At 41.6% G+C, this 8,187-nt stretch overlaps 1 pseudogene; it reads right to left on the bottom strand.

The window, feature by feature from the left end:
- Positions 1 to 367: 367 nt before the first annotated feature.
- LOC123101286 (probable ribosome-binding factor A, chloroplastic) lies at positions 368 to 1,238 on the bottom strand (annotated as a pseudogene).
- Positions 1,239 to 8,187: the final 6,949 nt, after the last annotated feature.

Raw genomic sequence — 8,187 nt, 5'->3', positions numbered from 1 at the left:
TGTGAGGAACAAATCGAGGAGCTAATAACTGGGCAATGCAGCACCAAGTCCGACTCTACTACTACTACCTGTGATGCATCATTGTTGATCCATGGCAGATAATAGTAAAGATTAGAATCCATGATTTTGATACAGAAGTTACCTAGCCTGGAGCCTAGCATAGAACAACACTACATAGTACTTGGCCAGCAAATTTGAGCAATTCAGTGACCGCATCGCATGACAACAAATATAAAAACTATGAACAACATTGCATACGATGTGTGACAACAGAGAACACATTTGACAATGCAGAACGCATGCGCAACCACACATCCCATAACAGGGTTACAATCTAGAGGCAGTTAGCTAGCTGCTAGCAGATCGCTCACTCACCAATATAGAACTGCAAAAGAGTGCAAAAGAAATAAATCAACGAGAGCATAAGGCATACTGTAGCCAGCTAGCTAGATTTCATCTTGAGACTTATCCTTGTGCTTCTGTAGCATCTCGATAACTTGGTCCAGGGGTGGGTCTCCGGGCCTCCGAAAAACCCGGTCGCCGATCTTGAACTTGTACGCCTCCGGCTGCACAGAATGAACTCCTTCAACTACAAAACACATACATCCATGCATGTATACACTTGAGCTAGCATGCACCAACCAGTGTGTAACTAACCAACTACTCCAGCTAATTAACTTCAAGCATGAACAATTAACCAATTAAACAAGACAGAAACCAGCATAATGATCTATAAACAAAATGGGAAGTAAGCAGACGTGACCTGGAGGTCGTTGGAGAGCTCGGGCGTGACCTGGAGGTACTTGGTCTTGTCCTTGAGCCCGGCCATGGCCACCTTCTTCCCCGAAGACAGACACATACACCTTGCACACCTGCAGACACAAACCGGAGCAGAGACAAGGAACTCAGCATCCCAGATTGCAGCGCAGCCGCATCGTTTCGAGGGAGAGTCCGGGTGTGACCTGGAGGTCGTTGGAGAGCTCGACGTCGGTGATGGTGGTGGGGGAGGAGAGGTAGCGGTCGGTGCCGAGGGCGGCCTCGAGGAGGACGGCACGCTGCATGACGGGGTCGCGGGTCAGCATGTCCGCCAGCTCCCGCTGGATCTGCTTTGCCACCATTTGCACCCGTCGCTCCTTGGCCATGCACCGCACCACGTGCAGCCGCCGTACGGAGACGGGCGCCTCGGCGGCGAGGGCCCGTGGCAGCGGCAGGGACACCAGCGGCCGTCATGGGAACATCCTCGCTGGCTTCATGGTGGTGGGGGATTTTATGCCGCGGTGAGGCCGTCGGCCGTCGCTGTGGGGAGTGGGAAGGGGAGGGGCGAGAGGAGGAGGGCGTGGGGAACAGCGACGAGCTCCACCGGAGGGAGGTGGTAGCGGCAACGCGAGACAGCGAGGAAACGGGGGATCTGGATGGTGGAAGGAAGGATGGCCAGCGCTGGGGGCGATGAAGAGGTCGGCAGCGGCCGGGGTGGGGGAGGCCGACGGCGGGTTTGGGATGGCAGAGAGAGGGAGGTCTGGGTTGGGGAGAGGGGGATCTGGGAGGAGGTGGCAGCGGCGAGGATCTGAGGGAGGAGGAGTGCGGCAGCTGCGAGGAGAGGAGGGGTGCGATGGGGGGGGGTTCGATGGGATCTGACCTAGGGTTTGGGCTGCGGGTGGGGGGTATCTCTTTTTCATTTTATTTTCTTTTTTTCTGTAGATAGATGGATGGATGGATGTGGGATGGAGAGATGGATGGATGGATGGATGGGCGCCATGTCATCAATCCGTGGGAAGAGTCGTGATTGGTTCGAAAAACCAGTGATTTAAAAAAATGTCTAAGTACTAAAAATAGACGGATTTTGTGAAGTAGCTATCAAAAATATTTTTCAAAATGGCACCACACAAATTTTCACTAGATTTAGACCACATTTTATGGATAAGGACCAATTTCTATGCATTTCTGATCTTTCTAGCTATTTTTAATCATTTTCCGAGTGCCCAAAATGACTTTTTTTTGAAGGACCTACCATATATTTGTTGCAAAATTGTACCAAATCAATTTTCTAAAATACTAGGACATATTTAATGCACAATTTACCAAATGATTGGGTGTCAAAATTTTTGATCCACCTCTCATGAAAAAGACAAATTTCCGCTCATTTAGTAGGAAACGGGTCAAATTTGAACTGCAGCGTCCTCATTGTTTGTTATTTATTTTTTCCAAAAATCATTTCTAGGTACAAAAGTATCTATTTAATCAGAGAAACACCAAAAAAATTCCAAGATTCAAGCACTAGCTAGGAACGGTCATTCCCGCCGTTTTGACCGCATTTTGAAATGGGCATAAAATTTTCAAAAAAAATCAAAAAATTAGGAAACCTTCGCATTGTGTCATTATATGTGGCCAAGTTCCTAGGAAAAATAACAAACTTGTAATACGGCAATTATTTTAAAAAAGTGTTCTCAGAAACGAGCTATCATGTGTGGAGATCAATGGCTTTCAAGCCAAATGATCAATCTTATGGCCACATCCATGGCATAGTTTGTTTAAATGATCTCATATTGTGCACAAGGGTGCATATTGGAATGGCAAACAATGTTGCCTAAGGAAGTTTTCATTTTCTTTGGACGAAAAAACCATTTTCCATTTTTTGATTGCCCCAAAGGAGGTTTTTTTGTGAAGGACCTCCCAAATAATTGTTGCAAAATTGGACCAAATAATTTTTCTAAAATACTAGGCCATATTTAATTCACAATTGACCAAATGGTTGGGTGTAAAAAGTTTTGATCCACCTCTCATGAAAAAGACAAATTTCCGCCGATTCAGTTGGAAGCGGGTCAAATTTGAACTGTAGCTGCCTTGTAGTTTGCTCTTTATTTTTTCCAAAAATCATTTCTAGGTACAGAAGTATCTATTTAATCATAGAAACACCAAAAAAATTCCAAGATTCAACCACTAGCTAAGAACGGTCATTCCCGCCGTTTTGACCGCATTTTGAAACGGGCATAAAAAAATAAAAGAAAATCAAAAAATTGGGAAACCTTCGCATTGTGTCATTATATGTGGCCAAGTTCTTAGGAAAAATAACAAACTTGTAATATGGCAATTATTTTAAAAAAGTGTTCTCAGAAACGAGCTATCACGTGTGGAGATCAATGGCTTTCAAGCCAAATGATCAATCTTATGGCCATATCCATGGCATAGTTTGTTCAAATGATCTCATATTGTGCACAAGGGTGCATATTGGAATGGCAAACAATGTTGCCTAAGGAAGTTTTCATTTTCTTTGGACGAAAAAACCATTTTCCATTTTTCGAGTGCCCAAAAGGAGGTTTTTTGTGAAGGACCTACCAAATAATTGTTGCAAAATTGGACCAAATCATTTTTCTAAAATACTAGGACATATTTAATGCACAATTAACCAAATGGTTGGGTGTAAAAAGTTTTAATCCACCTCTCATGAAAAAGACAAATTTCCGCTGATTCAGTTGGAAGCGGGTCAAATTTGAACTGTAGCTGCCTTGTAGTTTGCTCTTTATTTTTTCCAAAAATCATTTATAGGTACATAAGTATCTATTTAATCATAGAAACACCAAAAAAATTCCAACATTCAACCACTAGCTAAGAACGGTCATTCCCACCGTTTTGACCGCATTTTGAAACGGGCATAAAAAATTCAAAAAAATTCAAAAATTGGGAAACCTTCGCATTGTGTCATTATATGTGGCCAAGTTCCTAGGAAAACTAACAAACTTGTAATAGGGCAATTATTTTAAAAAAGTGTTCTCAAAAACGAGCTATCACGTGTGGAGATCAATGGCTTTCAAGCCAAATGATCAATCTTATGGCCGCATTCATGGCATAGTTTGTTCAAATGATCTCATATTGTGCACAAGGGTGCATATTGGAATGGCTAACAATGTTGCCTAAGGAAGTTTTCATTTTTCTTTGGACGAAAAAACCATTTTTCATTTTTCGAGTGCCCCAAAGGAGGTTTTTTTGTGAAGGACCTCCCAAATAATTGTTGCAAAATTGGACCAAATCAATTTTTTTAAAATACTAGGACATATTTAATGCACAATTGACAAAATGGTTGGGTGCAAAAAGTTTTGATACACCTCTCGTGAAAAAGACAAATTTCCACCGATTCAGCTGGAAGCGGGTCAAATTTGAACTGCAGCTGCCTCATAGTTTGCTATTTATTTTTTCCAAAAATCATTTCTAGTTACATAAGTACCTATTTAATCAGAGAAACACCAAAAAAATTCAAGATTCAACCACTAGCTAGGAACGGTCATTCCCACCGTTTTGACCGCATTTTGAAACGGGCATAAAAAATTCAAAAAAAATCAAAAAATTGGGAAACCTTCGCATTGTGGCATTATATGTGGCCAAGTTCCCAGGAAAAATAACAAACTTGTAATACGACAATTATTTTAAAAAAGTGTTCTCAAAATCGAGCTATCACGTGTGGATATCAATGGCTTTCAAGCCAAATGATCAATCTTATGGCCACATTCATGGCATAATTTGTTCAAATGATCCCATATTGTGCACAAGGGTGTATATTGGAATGGCAAACAATGTTGCCTAAGGAAGTTTTCATTTTCTTTGGACGAAAAAACCATTTCCCATTTTTCGAGTGCCCAAAAGGAGGTTTTTTGTGAAGGACCTCGCAAATAATTGTTGCAAAATTGGACCAAATCATTTTTATAAAATACTAGGCCATATTTAATGCACAATTGACAAAATTGTTGGGCGTCAAAAGTTTTGATCCACCTCTGGTGAAAAAGACAAATTCCCGCCGATTCAGCAGGAAGCGGGTCAAATTTGAACTGCAGCTGCCTCATGGTTTACTATTTATTTTTTCCAAAAATCATTTATAGTTACATAAGTACCTATTTAATCATAAATACATGGTTTGATGGCGATACGTCGAGGTTTGGGCGGTGGCCAAGGCCCCCAACTCTAGAGCACGTAAACTCGCATGCCCGACGCGTGGTCACCGCGTGACCGTGGCGTTGCCATGTGTTCTGGGCAGCCTAGGCATGTCTAGTGGGTTGGGCACTCCCCGGGTAGGTTCTAGGAAGAAAATTACAACATAAGATTCTCACGAGGAGACCGATCGATGCTCAAACATGAATTAGCAGCCAAGTGTTTGATTAGCGGTACGGGAAATGCACATGGCCAATGGGCGTGAGTTTTTGCTGAGGATGATCATCTACTAAGGAGAATGTCTTCGCAAATTTTCAGATCAAAAGGAGGATCCTAGGTAATCTTGCTTTGCAAAGTACCACACTGGACAGAAATATGAATGTTGAAGCTGGGCTCAAAATAATGAATGGATTAAGCTGAAATTTGGTGGAGGATGGTTATTTGGGCATTGGAAAGCACCATAGAAAATTGATACCATTTGGACATGCCAAAGTGGTACTTCCTTCACAATGCTCTTCTATGGACAGAAACTTGGAAAAACTAGTGAGAGAAATTGGATGAATGAAATGAGCTCAAATTTGGTGTAGGTAAGTTACATAGGTATGGTTATGCCTTCGTAGATTTTCAGATCATTTGGGTAAGCCTAGCTAGTACTTACTTCACAAAGCTTCTCTCGAGGTAGAAACTTTGAAATTTTCCTGAGAAAGATTGACTAGGAAAATGGAGCTGAATATTATCATGTGGCAATGATTTGGGTATGGAAGAGTGCCCAAAGCGTTTGAGGTTAATAGGAGGGGTCGAGATAACACTTGCTTTGCAACGTGCCAATTTGGCCATAAAATATAAATTGAACCTGGGCTCACATAGATAATTTTCCTGAGCTGCAATTTGGAGGAGGGTGATCATTTGGGCATATGAAGAAACTGTATAAATTTCATGTCATTTGGATATATAAAAAAGGTACTGCCTTCACAATGCTTCTAGGTGGACAAAAACTTTGGAAAATTGCCGAGGAAGATTTGCTAGGCAAGTGGAGCTGAATTTTGTCATGCGGTAATGCTTTGGATAGGAAAGAGTGCCCAAATATTCTGAGGGCAATCAATAATATATAAATAGCACTTCCTTCATAAAGTGCTATCGTGAACAGAATAGGAAAATGAATATTGTTGAATTAGTTTTGAACTAGGCAAGGAAGGATTTTTACATATTTGATGAAGATATGACCCAAAGAATTTATGAGATTTTTTTGGGAATTTTGGGAATGACAGAAATATTGGTTGCTTCACAACCTAGGGCAAAAACTGCCACATGGACATGACACATAGGCAAAACTGATGAGGTGGCGCCTAGTCATAGCAACCCACCACAATTTACAAGGTTATGACCATCTATATTGGTCATGATCAGCTAGAAATAAGGCAGTAGACCAGTGCTATCTGCTTTATGACCATTTCATGTAAGAGCTAGAAATAAGGCAGTAGACCAGTGCTATCTGCTTTATGACCATTTCGTGTAAGGAAATTACGACCTTTCTGACCAAAATGGTTGTTATAGTTTAGGTTTTGGAGCCCCCCGAACAACTTTTGACCAATTGGTCTGAAATGGTCATAGATCTATGACCAATTCTTCCAGGGTCACTAACAGAAGGTCACAAGTTGACATATTTCTTGTAGTGCACCTAGAATAGTCTCTCGACGAAATTTATGAAGTGGCATCTTGTATATTTGGTCCCATGCTTCATGCACTCATTATGGTGGCTTCAGAGTCCTGGAATCATCACTTGTAACTCCGTTCTTGTTCCTCTTGCGCATGCCATCATCTCCATGCTTGAACTTGCTCCAAGGTTCATCTTTCTTGTCCAAGCTAGGCCCTTCATTTGTAAGCAAAACAAATGTATCCAACTTAGGCAGCATCATATTCACATGAACATTAGAATCGTTACCAAGAAACGAAAGTACCTGATAATTCAATTGGCGTGTGCGAGCTCTAGTAATTGGTCCAGTATGTACAGCAGCAGGGGCTGTGGGTGTAACAATGGTATTGATGTCCTCATCACAAATGGGGCAGCAGAGAAATCTTGTGGCCCTCTCCCTAACCAAGTCAACTTTTTTTCTTTAGGCACAAGGAGTAACGTACCAACCTCTTTCAATTAGCTATTCCTGCTATCTTCTTTTTTTTCCAACCTCCAAGTGATCAGTGCTCCTTCCAAATAAACCAGTATCACATATTAAAGATTTTATGGAAGCCAAAATAGTGTCATTCCAACTTTCCAAAAGAAATAATCCTCCAAAAGGTAGGAATCAGTGAGTTATTTGGAAGCCGAACCAAGCCTCCTTTTTTTCTCCAAAGACACGTCCAGACTTGGAAACCTCCCACCGATTTTTTGTGTGTGTGTATAGATCAACCGAATCTGGACTTGCACTATGCAAACAAGACACTTTTTTTTCAAGCGGTGGAACAAACTTGCCTATTCTCTTTCAAGTTTCCTTCTCTTACCATGTATGCGCCCAACAGTTTTCTCTCTCTCAAATGAACAAGGAAAATATGATTGTCCTTTACCTCCTTTCTTTCCAAGTCAAACGTCGCGTGGAAAAAACCAACCCTCTTGCCAAACGTGGAAATAACAACCTCTCTGTGATTTGCGTGCAAACTTTCCTTGAAATATTTATCTCCTTCCAAAACACTCATGTGGGAATACTTCCAAATGCCATGCGGTCTGTATTTTTTCCTTTTCTTTTTGCTGATCCGAAGTTACCAAACCAGGAGCACACCATGTCCCCCTTTTCTCTTTACTTTGTTTCTCTCTCCCTTATTCTGACGTGGAGTACTACTCTCAAACTCTCATGTTTTTTTGGAATCCCAACTGAATCAGCCAACTTGTACTTTCCTTTTTGATCTCCAACGTGAGGAGGAACTTCTCAATCACAAACCGACATGCTGATGAGGACATCAATACAATTGTTACACCCACAGCCCCTGCTGCTATACATACTGGACCAATTACTAGAGCTCGCGCACGCCAATTAAATTATCAGGTACTTTCTTTTCTTGGTAATGATTCTAATGTTCATGAGAATATGATGCTGCCTAAATTGGATACATTTGTTTTGCTTACAAATGAAGGGCCTAGCTTGGAGAAGGATGAACATTGGAGCAAGAACAAGCATGGAGATGATGCCATGCGCAAGGGGAACAAGAACGGAGTTACAAGTGATGATTTCAGGACTTTGAAGCCACCATAATGGGTGCATGAAGCCTTGGACGAAATAT

This window comes from Triticum aestivum, chromosome 5A, assembly GCF_018294505.1.
Source record: "Triticum aestivum cultivar Chinese Spring chromosome 5A, IWGSC CS RefSeq v2.1, whole genome shotgun sequence".
Taxonomy (NCBI): Eukaryota; Viridiplantae; Streptophyta; class Magnoliopsida; order Poales; family Poaceae; genus Triticum; species Triticum aestivum.
Note: the sequence above shows the minus strand (reverse complement) of the source record. Positions and strands in the feature narration are given on the sequence as shown.